The sequence below is a fragment of the Erpetoichthys calabaricus genome, chromosome 8 (genome assembly GCF_900747795.2).
Source record: "Erpetoichthys calabaricus chromosome 8, fErpCal1.3, whole genome shotgun sequence".
In the NCBI taxonomy this organism is placed as follows: Eukaryota; Metazoa; Chordata; class Cladistia; order Polypteriformes; family Polypteridae; genus Erpetoichthys; species Erpetoichthys calabaricus.
In genome coordinates, this window is record NC_041401.2 from 194,695,859 (window position 1) to 194,722,476 (window position 26,618).

The following is a 26,618-nucleotide window of genomic DNA, read 5'->3' on the forward strand; positions in this document are numbered from 1 at the left end:
ACTTTTTGGTCGTAACCTGATTTGTACGTGTTCCGAGACGTTCGTGACCCGAGGTTCCACTGTACCCATGATGACAAAAGTTTGCAAATGTGTTAAAAATGAAAACTGAAATCTCTCATTCATAGAAGTTTTCAGACCCACAGTTCCGTACTTTGTAGAAGTCCCTTGTCCTGGGTAAGTCTCAACAAGCGTTGCATACCTGGATTTGGGCAGTCGAGCCCATTCTTCCTGATGGATCCTCTCAAGCTCCATTAGATTTGATGGGAATTGTGTGTAACTGGCCAGGTCTCTCACTGCATGTTCTATGGGGTTTAAGTCTGGGGTTTGATTGAGTGACTCAAAGACAGTCAGAGACTTGTCCTGTAGCCACACACACACACACAGCATTATGTTGGCCGTATGCTGAAATGTGAACTGTTGCCTCATGTTGTGAGGACTCTGGAGCAGGTTTTCTTCAAGGCCTCTACCTCTCTGTTTGACTGCATTCATTTTTCCCTCAATTTTGACCGGGTCTCCCTGTGCCTTAATTTTTTTGTCTCGTCAGACCAGAGCATTTTGTTCCTCACACTCTCATAGTCCAAGTGGGCTATTTCTGTTGAATTCTGGGGTGGTTGAGGATGAGGCAAAATCATTTTTAATCATAACTGTAAGAGAAGTAGGTGTGGGCAAAAACCAGAAGCCTCAAGAGAGCTCGGTGAGAGCTTGTCATTCTCAACAACAAAAACGGCACTTTGTTTCTTCTTCTTTGAAAGGAATCTTTATTTTGAAAGTTAAAGTTTGGGCATGTAACTCATTAACACAAGGCCTCCGTCTTGAATAATGCACATCAGTGGATGACACATCGACAGGAAGAACCTCCATAGGCGCAAACACCAAGCTTGAAACCACAGCGCTATCTGTGTCACCTCTGCTTGAAGACCAACAAAGGGTTTTAAGTAATCAGCACAAGTCGGGACACCTGTGCAAATTGTTTTGTTTCAACTTGCAAGACTTCTTTTACTTTAATTGCTGCAGAACATCTGTGGGCCCATTTGTAATATTCTGAAATTTTATTTTTTTTTTTCCAGTTTTTGCTAACCTAAATTTTAAATTTAAACCTCTGGCAGTTTACTGCTTACCTTTACATCATTTAAGGTCATTCATTGCATTTCAACTGAATAAAGTTGAATAAAAACTAGAAAATCTGAGGTGTCCTGAAACTTTTGAATGGTACTGTACATACACTATATTGACACGTGAGACTGGACGCAGACACACTAGACAGACAAACACAGAGAGGTTGGCTGTTTACTTGCTATTTACATTTCTTATTTATCTTGGCAGAGGTAAGTAGCCTTTAAAGATGTTGCGGGGCGTTAATCCTTTGTTGCTGCGCCAGGTTCAAGTGGAGGATTCTTCTTGCATGGTTTCTCTTTGTGACATGGTGTGCAGTGCTGTCCTCAGTTGGGCCCTTTGCTGTTTCATCTTTAACTTTATAGGCAAAAACTTTACTCTTTCCGGCACAAGAGTTTCTTCCTAGCCTTTTCAGACTTTTGTCAGATAGATAGATAGATAGATACTTTATTAATCCCACGGGGAAATTCACATACTCCAGCAGCAGCATACTGATAAAGAACAATATTAAACGAAAGAGTGATAACAATGCAGGTATACATACAGCCAATAACTTTGTATAATGTTACATTTACCACCCCGGTTGAATTGAAGAGTCACATAGTGTGGTGGAGGAACGATCTCCTCAGTCTCTCAGTGGAGCAAGACGGTGACAGCAGTCTGTCACTGAAGCTGCTCCTCTATCTGGAGATGATCCTGTTCAGTGGATTCTCCATTATTGACAGGAGCCTGCTCAGCGCCCGTCGCTCTGCCACAAATGTCAAACTGTCCAGCTCCGTGCCTACAATAGTTTCACCAGTTTGTCCAGGTGAGGTGAGGTGTCCTTCTTCTTTATGCTGCCTCCCCAGCACACCACTGCGTAGAAGAGGGCGCTCGCCAAAACCGTCTGATAGAACATCTGCAGCATCTTATTGCAGATGTTGAACTGCCAGCCTTCTAAGGGAAGTATAGCTGGCTCTGTCCTCTCTGTGCTCTCGCACAGAGCATCAGTATTGGCAGTCCAGTCCAATGTGCTGCACTCCCAGGTATTTATAGGTCTGCACCCTCTGCACACAGTCACCTCTGATGATCACGGGGTCCATGAGGGGCCTGGTCCACCTAAAATCCACCACCAGTTCCTTGGTTTTGCTGGTGTTCAGGTGTAGGTGGTTTGAGTGGCACCATTTAACAAAGTCCTTGATTAGGTCCCTATACTCCTCCTCCTGCCCACGATAGCAGTGTCATCAGCGAACTTTTGCACGTGGCAGGACTCTGAGTTGTATTGGAAGTCCGGTGTATATACGGAACAGGACCAGAGAAAGTACAGTCCCCTGCGGTGCTCCTGTGTTGCTGACCACAACTTCAGACCTGCAGTTCCCGAGACGCACAAACTGAGGTCTGTCTGTAAGATAGTCCACGATCCATGCGACCAGGTATGAATCTACTCCCATCTCTGTCAGCTTGTCCCTAAGCTAAGTCCCTACGTCAGGCAGCCATGGCTAAGCAGACTGGATCCCAGAGAAGAAGATTTTTGGTTTCAACTACCCATAGAGAGAGGTGGCTTCAGAGATTTCCAGTCTTTATTGGGTAGAGTGCACTAGAGGAAACCCCTAAGAGCCAGAGAGTGTCCTGCAGTGAATGTTCAGGATGGTGCAGAAAGTTTTAAGGGAATGTGCAAATTCTCCTTATTGGATTAACGTCCCTTCGAGTTATGGAATCAGTGTCCCCTCATAGACGAGTCCTTCTGTCCATTAGAGTTGTCATTCCTTCAGTTAAAGGTCTTTGTTCTGGTTTGAGTTGATTTTGCCTACCTTCTGGCTGAAGACGTCTCTGCAAAGAGGCCTCTGTAACGATGTCAGTGCAATGTTACTATCAGATGACATACAGGCTGGTCCTGATGTGAAGAGTTCAGTCACTGGGGGAAGGCGCAGTTGAATATCTGCTAAATCTGCTGAGTTTCAGGCCTGGTGTGCCACTAAAGCCTAGCAGAATGGGCAGTGCCCGCTTTGTCCTACAACAATGAGGAGAACTGAATTTGATCCATTACTAAAAAGATGACGGGAAACACCCAGAGCATGGAGCAACATTGCAAATGCCCTTTCTCCTTAGGAATACAAAGAAAGTGCATATTTAGCCAAGTGCGCTCATTGTTTGCTGTGTTTGCCTGTCCCTTGTCTTTATTTAGTGAAAGCTTTTATCATCAGGAGCCTGAGCAGCACCAAGAGCTGCTGTCTTGATGGTTAGAATTAATTTAATTAATGAAAGCCTATGGGTTGACATCCTGTACCTTGTATTTGCACTTGCTGTTGTATATAGTAAGAATCAGGAGTGCTCTCCCCTCGACTTTCTCATATACTCAGATGTGGGGACGGGTACTTGAGGAGTAAACTGCAAGACAATGGATTATATTGTTATGTTATGTACAATAAAGAACCATCAACAACAAATCAAATCAAGTTAATAAAATATCCATCCATCATCCATTTTCCAACCTGCTGAATCCGAAACACAGGGTCACGGGGGTCTGCTGGAGCCAATCCCAGCCAACACTGGGCACAAGACAGGAACCAATCCCGGGCAGGGTGCCAACCCACCGCAGAGTTGATAATATATTGTAGAATTATTGTTAGAGATGAGCGATATATCGGGAACTGTATTGTTATCAGCCGATGTTCATTAAAAATAACAACATCGAAATCGGTCAGATGTGTACATTTTAACCGATAGAATTCAGGCTTGTCAACAAGAATGCCCTTTATATGACCCAAATCATTATGCATCAAGCTTTCAACATCACAAGTTTTTATTAATGGCTGTGGTTGGTACAGGTTGTTGTCCTGTTTTTCTTTACCACAAATCTGTTCAACGTAATAATATTGTATTATTTTTTTAATTATAATATAGGTAAACGTTTGCAAACTTTTTTTTTTCAGCTGAATAACTATCTCAGCAAGCCCCCTATCTCCAGAAATAACTGCGCCCTCCAGCATTGGAAAAGCAATGCAGCCTATTTCCCAACCTTGGCCAAGGCAGTGATCAAGTACCCATCGGCACGTTGTACCGGTGTAGACAGTGAACGCTTTTTTTTCAGCTGTGTCAAATATAGTAAATGAAAAGAGAAACAGGCTTGTTGGTGAAGAGGCAGAAATATTTCGTTTTGTTAAGAAAAACTTACCATTTGTACTTTTAAAGAAGCCAACTTAAGCCCAGGGTTACTGGCCTCATTGTACCCTTTATTTTAGTTTTACTTAAACAACAACAACGACATTTATTTATATAGCACACTTTCATACAAAAAAGTAGTTCAAAGTGCTTTACATAATGAAGAAAAATAAAAGACAAAGTAAGAAGTTAAAATAAGACAACATTAGTTAACATAGAATAAGAATAGGGTCCAATGGCCAGGGAGGACAGAAAAAGCAAAAAAAAACTCCAGACGGCTGGAGAAAAAAATAAAATCTGCAGGGGTTCCAAGGCCATGAGACCACCCAGGCCCCTCTGGGCATTCTACCTCACATAAATGAAGTAGTCCTCTTTGTATTTAGGGTTCTCACGGAAGGACTTGATGATGATGGTCATGTAGACTTCCAGCTTTTAATCCATCACTGTTGGAACATCACGGTGCTTTGAGTAGATACCACCAAAAGGAAACCGGGAAAAGAAACAGAAGAGAGTGTAGGGGTTAGTACGGAGTTTAGAGCCACCATGAATGGTTATTATAATGAATTGGATATACAGAGTATCAGGATTAAATTAAAGTGAAGTTATGAGAAAGCCATGTTAAAGTAATGTGTTTTCAGCAGTTTTCTGAAGTGCTCCACTGTATTAGCCTGGCGAATTCCTACTGGCAGGCTATTCCAGATTTTAGGTGCATAACAGCAGAAGGCCGCCCGCCTCACCACTTCTTTTAAGTTTTGCTCTTAGAATTCTAAGGAGACACTCATTTGAGGATCTGAGGCTACGATTTGGAATATAAGGTTTCAGACATTCCGATATATAAGCCGGGGCGAGATTATTTAAGGCTTTATAAACCATAAGCAGAATTTTAAAGTCAATCCTGAATGACACAGGTAACCAGTGTAGGGACATCAAAACTGGAGAAATGTGCTCGGATTTTCTTTTCCTAGTTAGGATTCTAGCAGCTGCATACTGCACTAGTTGCAAACGATTGATGTCTTTTTTGGGTAGTCCTGAGAGGAGTGCATTACAGTAATCTAGCCGACTGAAAACAGACGCGTGAACTAATTTCTCTGCATCTTTCGATGATATAAGAGGTCTAACTTTTGCTATGTTTCTTAAGTGAAAAAAATGCTGTCCTAGTGATCTGATTAATACGCGATTTAAAATTCAGATTACAGTTACCCATAAGCTTTTTACCTCCGTCTTGACTTTTATTCCTAATGCATCCAGTTTATTACTATTTTAAAGTAATATATGTCTGATTATAGCACAATGAATATGCATTAATTTTATTGTTAATATACCCAATGCCATGTTATGTAATGGCATGGTGTCTTGATGTGCTTAAGTTACGCAGATTTTTATACATGACCTGGAGTATTTTTTCTATAGAGATGAGCCATATCTTGCTCTTTTTCCTCCGCATAAAGTAATGGCTGCTTATATAGCAAAGAAGAGCATAAAATTCATCAAGTTAATAGATAGATAGATAGATAGATAGATAGATAGATAGATAGATAGATAGATAGATAGATAGATAGATACTTTATTAATCCCAATGGGAAATTCACATTCTCCAGCAGCAGCATACTGATACAATAAATAATATTAAATTAAAGATTGATAATAATGCAGGTAAAAAACAGACAATAACTTTGTATAATGTTAAATGTTAACGTTTACCCCCCCCCGGGTGGAATTGTAGAGTCGCATAATTTGTGGGAGGAACGATCTCCTCAGTCTGTCAGTGGAGCAGGACGGTGACAGCAGTCTGTCGCTGAAGCTGCTCCTCTGTCTGGAGATGATCCTGTTCAGTGGATGCGGTGGATTCTCTATGATTGACAGGAGTCTGCTCATCGCCCGTCGCTCTGCCACAGATGTTAAACTGTCCAGCTCCGTGCCTAAAATAGAGCCTGCCTTCCTCACCAGTTTGTCCAGGCATGAGGTGTCCTCCTTCTTTATGCTTCCTCCCCAGCACACCACCGCGTGGAAGAGGGCACTCGCCACAACCGTCTGATAGAACATCTGCAGCATCTCATTGCAGATGTTGAAGGACGCCAGCCTTCTAAGGAAGTATAGTCGGCTCTGTCCTTTCTTGCACAGAGCATCAGTATTGGCAATAAATAATAATAATGATGTAATAAAAAGTTAATCTCTGTTTCACATGCTACTGTTGTTTCTTTGATAATACATAATATATTTTCAGCATACCTAAAACATACCTGAAGTAAATAAAAAAAATTTAAAAAATATCGGCCATCGGTTATCGGTATTGGCAAAGATGGACAAAACATATCAGTTATCGGTATCACCCAGAATTTCCATATTGGTGCATCACCAATAAAGTAAAGTAAAGTTGAATAATTTGTATTTTTGAACGGGTTAACCCTAACCCTAACCCTAATTATAATAACTTGGATGTTCACTTTTTCATTTTGCACCCCTTATTATAAATTAGGTCACATGGGTAACAGTCCTGTCAGTGAGGCCCATACGTCCCATTCCTCAGCCACACTTGCCAACTCATACTATGAGGCCTTAAGGTGTTCCCAGACCACCTGGGAGACGTAATCCCCCCAATGAGCCTGGGGTCTTCTCCTAGCTGGTTTTGACCAAAAAGCCTCCACAGAGAGGCATCTGTATCACAGGCCCAAACCAACTCCATTGGCTCCTCTTGATGCAGAGTAGATCTAAAATCTGAAAATATAAGTCTTTTGTGTTTTTTATTAGTCACTGGATATTAGATTAAATGAAATCATAATATTCACGATTAGGGTATTTAATTTTTTTTTTCCAATTTCTTGTGTTTGAAACAGTGGTTGAGATTACAGTGTAATTGCCTTGTGAAGAGACCTGGAAGTGAAGTCATTATCTTTGCTACATGAGACTGCTATCATGCATAAAAGAAGGGAAGTGAAGGAGTTCTTTTAGAAGAAAATCTGCATAATCTGTGCAGTCCTGCAACAAACAGCAGAGGTGAGCTCACGCAAACTACTTCACCGTCGGCATCCATGTTCTTGTGTGACTGCGTGTTGGCCTCCTTCAGGGACCGTTTTCCAATTCTTTTTCTTATAAATGAGGTTACTAAGTTTGGTGATGAAATCTGTGAAGTTTTACTGCACTCTTGTGCAGAGTAGTAAGACTCTTTTATTTTATGGTGTGTAGCGATCTCATTACAATGTTGGTATCGGGCAGGCAATTTGAATAATGGAATCAAACAAACAGGTTTACATTGTATTTCATGTGGCATATTTCATTGTAAATGTTAACACAAAGAACTTTTTTTTTTTTTTTTTTTTTAAATCTGCACAGGCGTTTGTGGAGATAGAAATCGGTAAAGGTAGCTGTGGAGTGGCCAGTTGACTCTGACTGTCTCTGGCATGTCTGACTCCTTTCTCTTCAATTCTGCTGTGGTTCTCCAGTTGGCTGATGGATAAATGGATGTTGCTGTTTTTCCTTCATGTTAATTCCTTTCTACTTTTGATTTTGATACATTTGAACAAATCTGTATCCTCATCTGTGACCTTCTGTATTTAGTGAGTGGTACCATCAGTTCTTAAGGGTTGTCGTGGTGCTCTGCGTCTGCACTCGGAGAGGAGTGCTGTGCGAGAACAAAGTCGTCAGTACTGTCGGATTGTAATTCTGTGGTGGCCGTGATAGATTGGCCAAGTTGTGTTTATGCGAGTATTTCTGGGGAAAGGGGGTCCATAACTTTCATCAGATTTTCAAAGGGGTCCGTGACTCAAAAAATGTTAAGAATCACTGTCTTAGAGGGTCAGGGCTGGGCGGAGGGGCTAGCTGTCAAAAAAGAGACAAAGAAGCCGTTTGTGTGATTTTGAGCAATACAAGAAAGAAATTGTTGTTGTTGGTGTGAAGGTTATTTCCAGGCTGAAATCTTTTGATCTTTCCATTGTACTTGTAATATTTTTATTTTTATACTGTATTGAGGATTTGTTCTGTTCTGTGTATTGTCTTGTATTGTATTGACACCCACTGCACGCCCAGCCTATCTGGAAAGGGGTCTCTCTTTGAACTGCCTTTCCAGAGGTTTCTTCCTTTTTTTTTCCCCTACAAGGGTTTTTCTATGTCTTCTTAGAAAGTCAAGGCTGGTGGGGGGGCTGTCAAGAGGCAGGGCCTGTTAAAGCCAACTGCGGCACTTCTTGTTGTTCTTTATTTTGCCTTATACAATTTCTTGTATTAAGAATTTGTTCGTTTTCGCATACCCCTTGGGGTCAGAGCGCAGGGTCAGCCATTGTACAGCGTCCCTGGAACAATTACAGGTTAAGGGTCTTGCTTAAGGGCCCAGCAGAGTAGGATCTCTTTTGGCAGTGACGGGGATTCGAACCGGCAACCTTCGGGATACCAGCACAGATCCTTATCCTCAGAGCCACCATGATTTTGGGCTACTATACAAAATTAAATTGTATTGTAGAAATCGCCTGTTTTCATTTTCTCTGTTGCACATGAACACTGACACAGGCCTTCTCTAGCGCTGTATATTTTTGACAGGTTGATCGCCCTAGTGTGTGCTTGGTGTGTGGGTGTGTTTGTGTGTGTCCTGCGGTGGGTTGGCACCCTGCCCGGGATTGGTTCCCTGCCTTGTGCCCTGTGTTGGCTGGGATTGGCTCCAGCAGACCCCCGTGACCCTGTGTTCGGATTCAGCGGGTTGGAAAATGGATGGATGGATGGATCCAAAGCAGGAAAATTAAGTCCAACCCTAACTCAGTTTGTGACATTTGCCAACCCATGCAGTTTCTTGTCAATTCATACATCAAACCTTTGGTTTTTTTTTTTTTTCCGATTGTTGCCTTTTGGTTTTTCTTGTTTCATTATGTATATGTCATTAAATTCCATTAAACAAAGATGATTTAAAAAAAAAAAAAGCATTTTGTATGTTTCAAAATGAAAAAAAAAAAGCCTCAAACCCGCCTGTTTAAATGCCTGCTTTGATAAATGATAAAATCTTTTTTTATGTCTGTCTTAAGGAAGTTGTTTCTCACTGTTGTCGTTTAGAGAGATCACAGGGTGGAAACTGCTGAGTATGAGTAACATTTTCCATTCGCTTCTTGCTGGGTATTGATAGACATTTAGAACTGTAAGTATTTTTTTTAGACTGGTTAATAAATAAGTGAAATAAAGATGACACGATGTCCATTTATTCACTGTGTTGCTCATTAACACAGACAGCTTCCTCCTTCGTACTTAAAATACACATGGCCACTACTCAATATGACAGCACAGTTTATAAAGTGGTCAGAAGAGGCTGACCAGGATTGTCTGAACTATCAGGAAGTCCATTCGCCTTAAAAAGCCGCCCTTCTTGCCGAGTGCACAACGTATCGAACCTGAAAGCAGCCGACCACCGTCCTTTGAGGCTAAAGTGGGTATATAATCGCCAAACGTGGATGACTGAAGATTGGAGAAATGTCTCCAGCCCTGACAAATCAGAATTTGGTATAAATGGCATGAATCCATTGGATCCATTATGCTTTTATTCACTTGTATAGGCAGATGTGGACAGCGCAACAGTATATGAAATGGTATGTTGGCACAGATTATACAGAAGGACGTTCAGTGGCACACCATTTGAATGTCACAGAGTACCAAGCATTGCTGCTCATCACACTCAACTCTTTAGGCTCAGAGTCGGCCCTTTTTACTTTCTCGTATACAAAGTATGGGGAAATTATTGTAATCGTCGAAAAACTCAACCTCGAGATATTTATGAATCTGGATGTTTTAGACCTCCCTGAGTATGAAAATACCATTTTTGGACTTATGTCTGTGTGTCAGTCTGTGTGTGTGTGTGAACACGATAACTTCAGCATGATTTCTCTTCGGTCAACCAAATTTTGCATACAAGTATTAGATAGATAGATAGATAGATATGAAAGGCACTATATAATAGATAGACTTTTATTTTTTATCACTCTTTAATTTATTGTTTTTTATCAGTATGCTGCTGCTGGAGTATGAATTTCCACTTGGGATTAATAAAGTATCTCTCTAGATCTAGATCTAGATAGATAGATACTTTATTAATCCCAAGGGGAAATTCACATACTCCAGCAGCAGCATACTGATACAAAAAACAATATTAAATTAAAGAGTGATAACAATGCAGGTATAACAGACAATAACTTTGTATAATGTTAATGTTTACCCCCCCCCCCCGGGTGGAATTGAAGAGTCTCATAGTGTGGTGGAGCAACGATCTCCTCAGTCTGTTGCTGAAGCTGCTCCTCTGTCTGGAGATGATCCTGTTCAGTGGATGCAGTGGATTCTCCATGACTGACAGGAGTCTGCTCAGCGTCCGTCGCTCTGCCACGGATGTCAAACTGTCCAGCTCCGTGCCTACAATAGAGCCTGCCTTCCTCACCAGTTTGTCCAGGCGTGAGGTTACCTTCTTCTTTATGCTGCCTCCCCAGCACACCACTGTGTAGAAGAGGGCGCTCGCCACAACCGTCCGATAGAACATCTGCAGCATCTTATTGCAGATGTTGAAGGACGCCAGTCTTCTAAGGAAGTATAGTCGGCTCTGTCCTCTCTTGCACAGAGCATCAGTATTGGCAGTCCAGTCCAATTTATCATCCAGCTGCACTCCCAGGTATTTATAGGTCTGAACCCTCTGCACACAGTCACCTCTGATGATCACGGGGTCCATGAGGGGCCTGGGCCTCCTAAAATCCACCACCAGCTCCTTGGATTTGCTGGTGTTCAGGTGTAGGTGGTTTGAGTCGCACCATTTCACAAAGTCCTTGATTAGGTTCCTATACTCGTCCTCCTGCCCACTCCTGATGCAGCCCATGATAGCAGTGTCATCAGCAAACTTTTGCACGTGGCAGGACACCGAGTTGTATTGGAAGTCTGATGGCTGAACAGGACCGGAGAAAGTACAGTCCCCTGCGGCGCTCCTGTGTTGCTGACCACAATGTCAGACCTGCAGTTCCCGAGACGCACATACTGAGGTCTGTCTGTAAGATAGTCCACGATCAATGCCACCAGGTATGAATCTACTCCCATCTCTGTCAGCTTGTCCCTAAGGAGCAGAGGTTGGATGGTGTTGAAGGTGCTAGAGAAGTCCAGAAACATAATTCTTACAGCACAAATAAGGTACAAAACGTAGATTTCTATCAGCTTTTCAGTTATTTCCGCTAACCGGAAGTGGTACTTTACCTGAAGCGTTTCCCCAAAATACTAAAAATTTGATAATTTCACATCATATTATGATAAAACACCACATTCTAAATATTTTCTGTCCCTTTGCATTTTTTTTCGAAAAACGACCAGTTTTCGTGATAATTGCAATTTTCCGTTCAAATGGTAATACATACATATTTGAGAACATGTTTGCTTTACATAAATGAAATTTTGTGTACAAGTATTACATTACACACATTACTAAAGTCTCTTGCAACTTTTGTCCAACTTCTGCTTACTGAAAATGGTAATTTACCAGAATTGTTTGCCAAAATAAAATTATCAAGGCAAATGTATTTATGCAGCTGCTGAGTCCGATTTATTCAAATTTACTTTTATAATAATTGTTCAATGTATTACTAATTTGATTGGATTTGTTGTTAATGGTTCTTCAATGTACATGATATAAAATATAATCCTTGTCTTGCACTTTACTCCTCAAACATCCATCCCCATATCTGAGTATACGAGAAAGTCGAGGGGAGAGCACTCCTGATTTTTCAAATGGATAAACTCATCTTGTCGCAACCTGACTGCATGAACTTGACACACTTTATTTTACTGTTCCTGTATTAGTGCATGTAATCAAACATGCTAATGTGACTAGACTGAAATAAAAAGCTTTACTAAATAACCACCAATTTAAATGCACAGACTTGTACACCAATATCAGACTCGCACCTTAACAAATGTCAGATTCATCATTTATTGTTCATGCAAACATCCTTCCCACATGAATGAGTGTTACTACCTCAATTCCCGGAGCCACATGTAAAACAGTGTTTGACACCCACTGGGTGACGAGAACAGACCATTCAGCCCAACAAAGCTTGCCAGTCCTGTCCACTTAATTCCACCACAATGACATCAAGTCTAGCTTTCAAGGCCCCTAAAGTCCTCGTGTCCACCACACTACTAGATTGTGTGTATTCTAAGTGTCTTTGGTTCCCATTATGAAGTAAAATGTCTTAATGTTTGTAGGAAATTTACCCTTAACAAGTTTCCAGCTGTGTCCCCGTGTTCTTGTATGAACTCATTTTGAAATTGCAGTCTTGATCCACAGGATTAATTCCCTTCATAATTTTAAATTCTCCAATCATGTCTCCTCTTAATCTTCTTTTGTATAAACTGAAAAGCTTAGTTCTTTTAATCTTTCCTCATAACTCACCCCCTGTAGCCCTGAATCAGCCGAGTTGCTCTTCTCTGGACCTTCTCTAGTGCTGTTATGTCCTTTTTGTAGCCTGGAGACCCAAACTACACCCAGTACCCTAGATGAGTCTCTCACCAGAGTGTGTTATAAAGCTTGAGCAGAACTTCTTGTGACTTGAACCCCACACGTCAAGTCGCTATATAACCTGACATTCTGTTTGCCTTCTTAATGGCTTCTGAACACTGTCTGGCAGTCGATAGTCCATATGACTCCTAAGTCCTTCTCATGAGGTGGACTTTTGATTTTCAGATTGTTGTGTTTTCAAACCTCACATTTTTGCTTCCTACATTTACTGACATTACATTTCATCTGTCCAAGTCTTGCTATAATGATTCAACAGATTCTCAATTATCTTGGTGTCGTCTGCAAACTTAACCACCTTGTTCCTTACATTCCTATCCAAATCACTTATATATATTAAAAATAGCAGCTGTCCCAGTACTGCCCTCTGCTGGACGCCACTCATAACATCACCCAGTTCTGATGAGGTTCCTCTCACCATCACCCTCTGCTTCCTGTGTCTGAGCCAATTCTTCCCCCACCTACACACCACCCCCCTGAACTCCCACTTCTTTTATTTTGATGCTTATCTTCTCGGTGGTTGAATTGGTGACTCTTATTTGCCCCTGTCTGAGTTGGCATACGAGTGTGCCCAGTTATGAACTTGTGTCGCATTCATGTTTGCTTCTTACCTGGCACCCAGTGTTTTACAATCCACTACGGCCCCCCACAATCCTAGTTTGGAGTGAGTGGGCCTGACAACTGTTGTTGGTTGGTCTTCTGTGCTCTCCAGCAAGATACAACATGACTTTTAAGGCCTCTTTTGGTAGAACGTATTTACAAAATAACTACTTTTGCAGGAAAACACAGGTCATATGCTGCTCAGGAATGCAAATACTAAAACAGTTTTGGTCAGACGTCAGTAGAGGCAAATGTGGGAAGCGGATTTGAAAAGCTTTTTCTGTACAAGTGATCTGTGGTTCACACTCGGGTTCAGCAGTGCTCGATGAGATGGACAGATTGATAGCACCTTATTGATCCCTGAGGGGAAATTCACTTGATTCTGCAGCAGCAGCGCAGAACACAAAGTGCCCTCGGAGACCGAGAAAGTGTTAAAGACCCTGAGGTACACAATACACACAATAATTCTTAATAATAATAATTCTTTGCATTTATATAGCGCTTTTCTCACTACTCAAAGCGCTCAGCAATTGCTGGTTAAGGGGCCAACAGAGCAGAGTCCCTTTTGGCATTTACGGGATTCGAACCGCCAACCTTCCGATTGCCAGTGCAGATCCCTAACCTCAGAGCCACCACAGTACAGTGGTCGACAGTCTGTGGTTTTCTGAGAAGTAGTGTCATTCATTTTGCTTTCTGAGGCTTTTTGGGGTCCCGTCAATGATAAATCCAAAGCAAAAGTGTAGCGATAAATATTAAAAAAAAAAAAAAAACAGTAAAAGCATGGGGTGGCTCTGCCTTTAAAATGTTGGCCCATTTCATATGGACGGTTGAAAATGACAATATTTTTTTAGCACATGTAGCAGGCTGGTTCTTTTTTATTTAATTTGAAACCAACCTTGATGCAAACTTTGTGATTTATTTGTATTTAAATAGATAGATAGATAGATAGATAGATACAGTGGGTACGGAAAGTATTCAGACCCCCTTAAATTTTTCACTCTTTGTTATATTGCAGCCATTTGCTAAAATCATTTAAATTAATTTTTTTCCTCATTAATGTACACACAGCACCCCATATTGACAAACAGAAAAAAGAATTTTTTAAATTGTTGCAGATTTATTAAAAAAGAAAAACTGAAATATCACATGGTCCTAAGTATTCAGACCCTTTGCTGTGACACTCATATATTTAACTCAGGTGCTTTCCATTTCTTCTGATCATCCTTGAGATCACCTTCATTTGAGTCCAGCTGTGTTTGATTATACTGATTGGACTTGATTAGGAAAGCCACACACCTGTCTATATAAGACCTTACAGCTCACAATGCATGTCAGAGCAAATGAGAATCATGAGGTCAAAGGAACTGCCTGAAGAGCTCAGAGACAGACTTGTGGCAAGGCACAGATCTGGCCAAGGTTACAAAAAAATTTCTGCTGCACTTAAGGTTCCTAAGAGCACAGTGGCCTCCATAATCCTTAAATGGAAGATGTTTGGGACGACCAGAACCCTTCCTAGAGCTGGCCGTCCGTCAAGCTGAGCTACCGGGGGAGAAGAGCCTTGGTGAGAGAGGTAAAGAAGAACCCAAAGATCACTTTGGCTGAGCTCCAGAGATGCAGTCAGGAGATGGGAGAAAGTTGTAGAAATTCAACCATCACTGCAGCCCTCCACCAGTCAGGGCTTTATGGCAGAGTGGCCTGTCGGAAGCCTCTCCTCAGTGCAAGACACATGACAGCCCGCATGGAGTTTGCTAAAAGACACCTGAAGGACTCCGAGATGGTGAGAAATAAGATTCTCTGGTCTGATGAGACCAAGATAGAACTTTTTGGCCTTAATTCTAAGCGGTATGTGTGGAGACAACCAGGCACTGCTCATCACTTGTCCAATACAGTCCCCACAGTGAAGCATGGCGGTGGCAGCATCATGCTGTGGGGGTGTTTTTCAGCTGCAGGGACAGGACAACTGGTTGCAATTGAGGGAAAGATGAATGCGGCCAAGTACAGGGATATCCTGGACAAAAACCTTCTCCAGAGTGCTAAGGACCTCAGACTGGGCCGAAGGTTTACCTTCCAACAAGACAATGACCCTAAGCACACAGCTAAAATAACGAAGGAGTGGCTTCACAACAACTCTGTGACTGTTCTTGAATGGCCCAGCCAGAGCCCTGACTTAAACCCAATTGAGCATCTCTGGAGAGACCTAAAAATGGCTGTCCACCAACGTTTACCATCCAACCTGACAGAATTGGAGAGGATCTGCAAGGAGGAATGGCAGAGGATCCCCTAATCCAGGTGTGAAAAACTTGTTGCATCTTTCCCAAGAAGACTCATGGCTGTATTAGCTCAAAAGGGTGCTTCTACTAAATACTGAGCAAAGGGTCTGAATACTTAGGACCATGTGATATTTCAGTTTTTCTTTTTAATAAATCTGCAACAATTTCAAAAATTCTTTTTTTTGTCTGTCAATATGGGGTGCTGTGTGTACATTAATGAGGGAAAAAATTAATTTAATTGATTTTAGCAAATGGCTGCAATATAACAAAGAGTGAAAAATTGAAGGGGGTCTGAATACTTTCCGTACCCACTGTAGATAGATAGATAGATACTTTATTAATCCCAAGGGGAAATTCACATACTCCAGCAGCAGCATAACGACAACAACAACATTTATTTCTATAGCAAATTTTCATACAAAGAAGTAGCTCAAAGTGCTTTACATAATGAAGAAAAGAAAAATAAAAAACAAAGTAAGAAACTGAAACAAGACAACACTAGTTAACATAGAAAAAGAGTAAGGTCCAATGGCCAGGGAGGACAGAAAAAACAAAAAAAAAAAACTCCAGACGGCTGGAGAAAAAAATAAAATCTGCAGGGGGTCCGAGGCCACGAGACCACCCAGTCACCTCTAGGCATTCTACCTAACATAAATGAAATAGTCCTCTTGTGTCTAGGGTTCTCACAGAAGGACTTGATGATGACGGACATGCAGACTTCTGGCTTTTAATTCTTCACTGTTGGAACATCACGGTGCTTTGAGTAGATGATGGTGGCGCAAGCCGCCGCCACCACCACAAGGAAACCGGAAAAAGAAACAGAAGAGAGAGTAGGGGTTAGTACGGAGTTTAGAGCCACTACGAATAGTTATTATAATGAATTGGATATACAGAGTATCAGGATTAAATTGAAGTGAAGTTATGAGAAAGCCAAGTTAAAATAATGTGTTTTCAGCAGTTTTTTTGAAGTGCTCCACTGTATTAGCCTGGCGAATTCATATTTGCAGGCTATTCCAGATTTTAGGTGCATGACAGCAGAAGGCCGCCCGCCTCACCACTTCTTTTAAGTTTTGCTGTTGGAATTCTAAGGAGACACTCATTTGAGGATCTAAGGTTACGATTTGGAATATAAGGTGTCAGACATTCCGATATATAAGATGGAGCAAGATTATTTAATGCTTTAAAAACCATAAGCAGAATTTTAAAGTCAATCCTGAATGACACAGGTAACCAGTATAGTGAGATCAAAACTGGAGAAATGTGCTTGGAATACTGATAAAGACAATACTAAATTAAAGAGTGATAACAATGCAGGTATACAGACAGTCAATAACTTTGAATAATGTTAATGTTTACCCCCCCGGGTGGAATTGAAGAGTCGCATAGTGTGATGGAGGAACGATCTCCTCAGTGTGTCAGTGGAGCAGGACAGTGACAGCAGTCTGTTGCTGAAGCTGCTCCTCTGTCTGGAGTTGATCCTGTTCAGTGGATGCAGTGGATTCTCCATGATTGACAGGAGTCTGCTCAGCGCCCGTCGCTCCGCCACGGATGTCAAACTGTCCAGCTCCGTGCCTACAATAGAGCCTGCCTTCCACACCAGTTTGTCCAGGCGTGAGGCGTCCCTCTTCTTTATGCTGCCTCCCCAGCACACCACCACGTAGAAGAGGGCGCTCGCCACAACCGTCTGATAGAACATCTGCAGCATCTTATTGCAGATGTTGAAGGACGCCAGCCTTCTAAGGAAGTACAGTCGGCTCTGTTCTCTCTTGCAAAGAGCATCAGTATTGGCAGTCCTGTCCAATTTATCATCCAGCTGTACTCCCTGGTATTTATAGGTCTGCACCCTCTAAATCTATCCATCCATCCATGAGCCTTCTTTTTTACTGTACTACATTTTGCTAAATCAATTCAAGTAAATAGTAAGATAAGAGCATCGTGTCACTCAGCAAGTGGCACACATTGATACACTTTGTCACAAGGTGGCTCGTATCCTTGCATACAAAGACTTGGCTTCTTGAACACTTTTAGGTGCATCTTATGGGTTTGGGCCTCCTGATCACAAAAATCACTTTTACGTTTTCTTATCTAGTAACAATTTGTGATTTCCATAATACAAGAGTACATACACAGGACAAAAAAAGTACAACTGGAACATCTGTGGCGGTCTTAAGCAATGTCCACAATAGAACATTTAGGAACCACGAGGAGATTGTTGAGTTCATCGGGCTCATTTGTTTAGCTAATCGCTAAGCTGTCCCAACTACTGCATATTTGTTTAAAAACCACAGACATTGGGGCGGCACGGTGGGGCAGTGGTAGCACTGCTGCCTCGCAGTAAGGAGACCTGGGTTGGCTTCCTGGATCCTCCCTGCGTGGAGTTTGCATGTTCTCCCCGTGTCTGCATGGGTTTCCTCCCACATTCCAAAGACATGCAGGTTAGGTGCATTGGCGATCCTAAATTGTCCCTAGAGTGTGCTTGGCATGTGGGTGTGTGTGCCCTGTGGTGGGCTGGCGCCCTGCCTGGGGTTTGTTCTTGCCTTGCGCCCTGTGTTGGCTGGGATTGGCTCCAGCAAATCCCCATGATCCTGTGTTAGGATATAATGGGTTGGAAAATGACTGACTGACAGACATTGGTCTCCATTTTTGACATTTGTCCACACTAGTCTGGCGTTTCTTAACCCCTGAAAACTAAGACTTTTGAAAAATATAGTTGTTCAGAGCCTCCATATTTCTGAACATGCTGGCTCACCATTGCAGTGTGGTTGGGTGAAAAATGGAGACTTTTGAAAATGCAGCATCTGGAAGAGGTGTTGGTAGGTAGAGCCGAGTATTGGCACTGGTGTCCCGATTTGATATCGATTTTATCTTGACTGAATTAGCATACACCGATACACTTTTTAGAGATTACTTAACCATGCCTAGAGAAAATGAATATCATGTGACAAATTTCAGTAACACTTTACTTGAAGGGTGTCTACATAGTGACTTCATACCATGTGGACAACCGTGGAATGACATATAAGAAGAAAATACCTGGCGTAGTAATGGAACAGTTAACATCAGTTTTTGGAAAATGTGAAAGAAAATATCAGTCTTCTTCTTCTTTCAGCTGCTCCCGTTAGGGGTCGCCTCAGTGGATCATCTTCTTCCATATCTTCCAGTCCTTGTCATCTTGCTCGGTCACCCCCAAGTCACCTGCATGTCCCCTCTCACCACATCCATAAACCTCCTCTTAGGCCAGCATTTCTCAACCTTTAAGTATTTGTGACCCAAGTTTTCATAACAGTTTTAATCGTGCCCCCCTAATGTTTTTTTGAAACCCTAATAAGGTTTATTCCTATATTTTTTGCTGCCAATACACCGCTACAAGTTTAAAATTTTCCTACGAATAGCGAAATTATGCCACATATGGCAACATTCGCACCCCCTTTTTTATTACGTCCCACAGTTTGAGAACCGCTGTCTTAGGTCTTCCTCTGTTCCTCTTGCCTGGCAGCTCTATCCTTAGCACCCTTCTCCCAATATACTCAGCATCTCTCCTCTGCAGATGTCCAAACCAACGCAATCTCGCCTCTCTGACTTTGTCTCCCAACCAGAGCTGACCCTCTAATGTCCTCATTCCTAATCCTGTCCATCCTCGTCACACCCAATGCACTTTAACTCTGCCACCTCCAGGTCTGTCTCCTGTGCCACCGTCTCCAGCCCATATAACACAGCTGGTCTCACTACCATCCTGTAGGCCTTCCCTGTCACTCTTGCTGATACCCGTCTGTCACAAATTGTCTCACGTGTGGTAAGCATACTGGTGCAATAACGGCCGCCGTTACATCATGCAGGTGGATGCTACACATTAGTGGTGTGGCTTACCCACTCACTGGAGCACTTTGATTAGCGAGAGAAGTGCTATAGAAATGTAAAGAATTATTATTATTTGATTGGTTCATGCTTAACATGTGATCCTTCTCTTATTGGCTCGTGCTCATTCTTCTTCTTCTTTTGGCTGCTCCCGTTAGGGGTCACCACAGCAGATCATCATCTTCCATATCTTTCTGTCCTCTGCATCTTGCTCTGTCACACCCATCACCTGCATGTCCTTTCTCAGCACATCCATAAACCTTTGCTTAGGCCTTCCTCTTCTCCTCTTCCCTGGTATCTCTATCCCTATCACCCTTCTCCCAATATACCCAGCATCTCTCCAAACCAACGCCACCTTGCCTCTTTGACTTTGTCTTCCAACCGTCCAACTTGAGCTGACCCTCTAATGGACAGGATTAGAAATGAGGACATTCTCGTCACACCCAATGCACATCTTTAACTCTGCCACCTCCAACTCTGTCTCCTTCTTTCTGGTCAGTGCCGCCGTCTCTAGTTACATTTTCAAAAACAATCCCTTCACATCATCAACACTGTCTGTTTTTATTTATTTTTTCAGCTTTGTCTTTGCTGTTCTCTGTGTGTAAATGTGAGCTGCAAATGAATGTCTAGCGTGGAGGACACTTCCTCATCGTGCTTCTGTTGATGTGCTCATGCCCAGTGTGGGCAAATGGCTGCTAAATCGTTTGTAAATGCTGGTGTGGATGGGGACATCAACCACTTGTTGACCAATAAGAAGACGTTTTTAAGTTCTGTTCACATAAATCTTGGATCGACGCAAAATTTCATGAAAACAATGAACAAGGAGTGCAAAGGATTTTGATATTTAAGACCTGTATTTTAAGAGATTGATTTAATAAAAGATCATTTTCTGTTTCTCCAAATCCCTATGTGAGACGATCCATCTGAAATTACTTTGGTGTTTTGGCTTGAAGCCGTCTATCATAATCAACCAAAGATTTTTCGGGTAGCAAACGTTTTGGAAAAAAAAATGTGTGGTCCCGTGTTATTCCATGTTTGGAATTGTGAATGATCGACAGATTTTGGTCCCAAAAACACTTTCTGAAGTGGTGTAGGCTAATTGGCACTTGTTCTCAAATGTGCCCGGTGATGAACTGGTATTTTGTTTTCACCACGCTCGGTTCCTGCCTTGTGCTCAATCCTGTCATGTCTGGCTCCAGTATGCTGCAGCCATGTCAAATGAAAGCTGAACTTGAGTGCCACAACGTGAGAAATGTGGTAACTTGCAAGTTGACGTACTCCAGAATGGCACCTGGGTAAGCTTGTCATGTTACACACTTGACTGTACAACGGAGAGCTTCGTTTCGGGACGGGCACGCCACAGTAGCTGCATATTTCCAAGTGTTGATGTAATTTTGGATTCCCGTCTTAATTAAATATGAAGTCATTTCCCAGTTTGTATCACTTGTTTTGCCAATCCAGTAATTCCCAGCAGATTTATTTTCTTTTTATACAAATGAAAACAAGTGTCTTGCTAAGTTCTCCTTGCTTTGCTTTGCTCATATTTCATTTGCTGAATTTTGGTTATTTTGCAAATGTTTTCCAAGTTGTATCATTTGCATTATGTCCACACATCAAAATGAAGTTTAATAAATTCATAACATCTTTTTATATAACATTATATTCTAAAAACAGATTAACGCCACGTAGTAAAGACTGTCGTACTCCATGCTAGCTAAAGTAAAGTAGGATTGTTCACTACAGAAAGTGGACGCTCCTAAAATTTAAAGCGTGGTAATAAAAGCTAATTTTAGGCAACTTAGTGCTGGCTGAAAGATATTTTTAATTATTTTAAATGTAAGCCCCCTACACTTGCATTGCAGTTAATTTATTCAAGACATTACAAAATGCACTTCTCTGGCGCTTGTTGCATATTTGATGTGGCTGCGTTTTCAAGTGTGCTCAAAGCTTTGGTTTTGTAGCGAATGCATGCGTAATGGAGCTGTGGTTGCATAGTAACACTTTAGGGGGCTTTGACAGGGACAATAATTGGCTCTCTGTTTCTCACCGATGTGTCTCTGCTGTGAAGACATGGCTTTTGCCTCTTGCATGACATTTCAAAGCTGCATTAGCACAACAAAATAAAATAAAGACTGCTGACAAATGACGGCGAGGACTTGTCTGGACAGCGGTAGCATTTTTCTTAAATTAGGCTAATACCAGCAATCCTTTGGCGTTAACTCTTATTAATGAATTGGGGTCTGCTGGTGCAGCCGTAGGGATTGCAGTTCAGCTCTGGCTATCGTGTGACTGCCTCTGGTACCAAGCTGCTTATTCAGTTAGTTTCTTTTTACACTAATCATATATGACGTTGACATGGAGAATTGTGGATTTGATAATCCCTCAGGCAGTCTTTATACCAAACGGTGCATATTCTCATTCTGCACTTTCACAAATCTGTTACCAAAGCAAAGTATAAATCTATACATCTCTCTCTCTCTCTCTGTCTCTCTCTCTCTCTCTCTCTCTCTCTATATATATATATATATATATATATATATATATAATATGTGTGTGTGTGTACAGTGCATCCGGAAAGTATTCCCAGCGCTTCATCACTTTTTCCACATTTTGTTATGTTACAGCCTTATTCCAAAATGGATTAAATTCATTTTTTTCCTCAGAATTCTACACACAACACCCCATAATGACAACGTGAAAAAAGTTTACTTGAGGTTTTTTGCAAATTTGAAAAATAAAAGTTCTTAGTGTTTTACGTGTGCCTCAGTGTGAGTCTGTGTTGGGTCGGGCACTATATAGCATCCATATCACTATATATATATATATATATATATATATATATATATATATATATATATATATATATATATATAACATCCAACTTCTGTTTGTATGTCTGTCCGCTTTTCACAAGAGAATTACTTAACGGATTTGTTTAGATCCCCCCGGGATTGGTTCCTGCCTTGTGCCCTGTGTTGGCTGGGATTGGCTCCAGCAGACCCCCGTGACCATGTGTTCGGATTCAGCGGGTTGGACAATGGATGGATGGATGGATAGCCGTCCCTCACAGCTCTGCCCGTTTAGTAGTGAAACAGAATGAACTTTAAAAATTAATAAACAAACAGGTATCACTAGCAAAGCAGATGCAAGTTACACTCCAAAACGCAGAGGTAGAGCGACTCGAACAGAGGCTGGTGTGTGAGTGAGGAGGGCCCGGCCCAGCTCCCTACTCCTGACGTCACGCTTTTCATGGGTAGATTAATGGAAGGTGTTATTAAGGATAAGATTGAGCCATGCGTGGCAAGAACAGGAGTTTTAATGAACAGTCAGCGTGGGTTCAGACGAGGGACGTCGTGTTTTACTCACATGCTGGAATTCTATGAGGATGTGATCAAAGTGGAGCTTACGATGTTATTTATCTGGAGTTTCAGAAAGCCCTTGATATGAGGTACCACATGAGAGGCTGGGCATCAAATTAAAGGAAGCAGAGGGACTAGGTGGAGAGGAGTGGCAGAAGTGATTTGTGATAGAAGAGTATCTGCAAGAGTGAAGGTAGCAAGACCAGCCATACTGTATGATTTGGAGACGGTGGTCCTGATGACAAGACAAGTGGCAGAGTTGCTATGATTTACACTTGGGGTAGATGGAATTAGGAATGAGGACATCAGAGGGACAACATGGGCACAACAGTTTGGCGCCCAAGTGGCAGAGGCCAGATTGAGATGGTTTGGGCACATGTGCACAGGAGAGATGAGGAGAAAAGAATGGGGAGGACGGAACCACCGGGCAAGAGGAAGGCCAAAGAGGAGGACTTACTGAGTGGCGTCTCTTTACTTGTAAGACGTTTGGCTTAAAGTCTGTGCAACCCACTGACTCTTGAGGCCTAACGCCGAGAGTGACATGAGACGCAGATACTGTCACTTAACCAGAGGCAAATAAAATCAGAACCTGACACTGGAACATCAGATAGAAGAAACCCAGCGGCGCTGAACTTGAGCAGGGCTCTTCAGTCTGCTTTCTTTGTCACTATCTCACGATGTGGCATCTCTTGAGCAAGCTATAAATAAATATAATGGTACAGAAAAACCACAAAACTGCTCTCTTTCAGTGGTGTTTGAAGAAAATGGGGACGTTGCAGCAGCAGCAGCAGGCAGAAATCAAAGAGCAGTTCAAACAAGCGATAACAAGATAACATGTCTGATATCGTTTGCTGCTTAGATAGATAGATAGATAGCTAGATAGATAGCGTAGTTGGCAGGATTAGATAGATAGATAGTGTAGTAAAAATGCTTGCTTGCCTTTATGCTTTTGTACGTTTACAGCAGAGGTTCTCATACTTTTTCTGTTAGGCCCCCCTTTGGAAGCAATTGAACTTTCATCATAACCCGTACAATTTTATATATTAAACAGACATTAGAAACAAAATGGGCCAAATTTTGTTTTATTAAATTGAAATAACATGAACAACAACTGCTTGTTTCCTTTCTTTTAATGGTTACTTTGTGCGGGTAAAAATGCAGAACAGCCTTTGTACATTTCAACTTATCAAAACACATTTCTGTCTCTCTCGTCACTAAACGGCTTGATTAGTCACTGTGTACGTTTTCAAAAATATTGAGCAAGAAAGAAATGTTTTAAAGGCGAATGGCAGCCACCTTTGCTAGAAGGATAAACAGTAAGCACCACCAGTGTAAAAAGAAATAATTCGGACGCAAACGTCAGCAGGCTTTGTACCCTCGGAAATGGGTTACCCAAACTATTCAGTCATTATTTACTTCTCTGATGCTGATCTTTCTGATCATAAAATACATCATTACGATAGCAACAGACAAGGAGAATTCATCATTAATTGTAGAAGTGCGGTATTTGAGGGTTCCTCTAGTGCAGGGGTCCCCAACTCTGGTCCTGCAGGGCCCCAGTGGCTGCAGGTTTTCATTCTAACCCTTTTCTTAATTAATGACTTGTTTTCGCTGCTAATTAACTTCTTTTGATTTAATTTTAATTGACTTGCTCTTGAAGACTCAGGCACCTTAATTGTTTCTTTTTCCTTAATTAGCTGCCAAACAATAATGAGATACAAAAATGAGCCAAAACATGAGCAGCAAATTGAGCCCATCACACAATATCGGAAAATAAAGAAAGATGAAGGTCTGAGGAATATTGATCTGCTCAGGTCCCCAGCGCTCTTAGAAAAGAGAAAATCAACAATTTTAGAAATTTCTGTTATGACACAATGAGAGCAGCGAGAAGCCATGGAATTAAGGAATGAGTTTAATTAACGACAAGACACAGCGCCTGATTAAGTAGCTGGTTGGAGTGAAATTGGTTGGAGTTTGAGGCCCTGACTAAGGTGGTCTTCTGTTGGCTCACTCACGTCATGTTTCATTTCTGTTTGGGTGCCATTTAAGGAAACAAATGAAGCAATTCAGAGGAACAAACCTTAACAAAATAAGTCAACTAAAATGAATTCAAAAGAAGTTCATTAGCAGCAAAAATAGGTCACTCATTAAGAAAAGGGTTAGAATGAAAACCTGCAGCCCTCCAGGACCGGAGTTGGGGTCTCCTGCCTCTGTCCCTTGAACGATTTGGCACCTCGTCATTTCATAACAGGCTCAAGTTTCGAGTTTGGTATTTTTCCGTCTAGCCGCTTTAGTTCTAGAAGCTGTGACACACACACACACACCCATCATTGAGATATCGATGGTTTTTGGTATCAGGGGACCCTAAAATGTTGAGATCTGACAAAAACAGAAGATTGAAATTTTTGACCAATGTGAAGCTTTCAGTCCTCACTCATAGATGATAGGTTAATTGGGGGTTGATGCACAAAGGAAAAACAAACACAATTATCAATAATGAAATCCATCCATCCATCCATTTTCCAACCCGCTGAATCCGAACACAGGGTCACGGGGGTCTGCTGGAGCCAATCCCAGCCAACACAGGGCACAAGCCAGGAACCAATCCCAGGCAGGGTGCCATCCCACCGCAGGACACACACAAACACACCCACACACCAAGCATACACTAGGGCCAATTTAGAATCGCCAATCCACCTAACCTGCATGTGTTTGGACTGTGGGAGGAAACTGGAGTGGCCGGAGGAAACCCACGCAGACACAGGGAGAACATGCAAACTCCACGCAGGGAGGACCCGGGAAGCGAACCCAGGTCCCCAGGTCTCTCAACTGCGAGGCAGCAGCGCTACTCACTGCGCCACCGTGCAGCCCTCAATAATGAAATATACAATACAAAATAATAACTTGAAAATAACGTGCAAGAAGAGGAGATGCTATTTTGTAAGAATGACTGCTTTGATTGGTGACTGCATGGCCCATCTTTTCAAAATGGCATTGCAGACTTGGCACTGCCGCTCTCAATGTCGACATTAGATCTGTGCTTTGTTTTCAGAGTGACAACAGTTCCAAATCCAGTCTCACAGGGACAGCATGTTGCATAAGGAAGCCTTCTGTCCTATGAGGGGCTCACTGGCGAGCCAGGACTCACTCCGTTTGTGAGCAGTAAACCTCGGGCCCAGGGTGGAATCCAATGTCCTCTCAGTGAGTTGCTCCTCTTCAGGAGGGCTGAAATCTGCAGGTGTTGGTGCATCGGCGGGCTCGATCACCCGCTGATACTGCGCACTGCCATCTGGGGGAAAATTCTCTCGGTGAAGAGAGACGGGGGACTCACCGTGATGTCTCTGGAGCCCCAGGTTTCAGCAAATACACTTATGTTTTCTAAAGAATCTGCTCTTCTCCTGTCCCAAACCTCCAGCTTTCAAATGGTGTACCAGGTGAGGAAGGTGCTTGTCTATGCCCTGAAGCTGTAGATTTAGGTCTTTCCGCTTTCCAATATGCAAAGTTTTGTTCTTTGTTCAGTATGCATGCAATGTCATGTCTCCTCCTCCAAAAAAACATGACTTGCCTCCCTGAGCTCAAAGACTTTGCTGCATTTTACCTCGGGACAAGCCACCTTGCTTTGCTATGAAATAACGTAGCTGGAATACTCGGCTGCCATCTCCTCACGAAGAGCAGAGAACAGCCGACCATTTAGGGGTCTCGTTTTGGTGAAGATGAGCACACTAGTAACAACGGTCCGAACCTCATGTAGCTCTTAGCTCTGTACTTCTC

The 26,618-nt window shown here is 42.1% G+C and overlaps 1 protein-coding gene across 3 annotated transcripts in view; it reads left to right on the forward strand.

Annotated features, from left to right (window-relative positions):
- Positions 1-26,618, forward strand: part of ptpn4a (protein tyrosine phosphatase non-receptor type 4a) — a 254,054-nt gene that overhangs the window by 59,348 nt on the left and 168,088 nt on the right. For 2 of the 3 annotated variants that reach the window (XM_028808049.2, XM_028808047.2), the window contains exon 2: positions 7,089-7,248. The exons of the other annotated variant lie outside the window; for it this stretch is intronic. The gene's annotated coding sequence lies outside the window, so the exon portion shown is untranslated. The remainder of the gene's footprint in view (positions 1-7,088; positions 7,249-26,618) is intronic. 3 annotated transcript variants of the gene reach the window in all.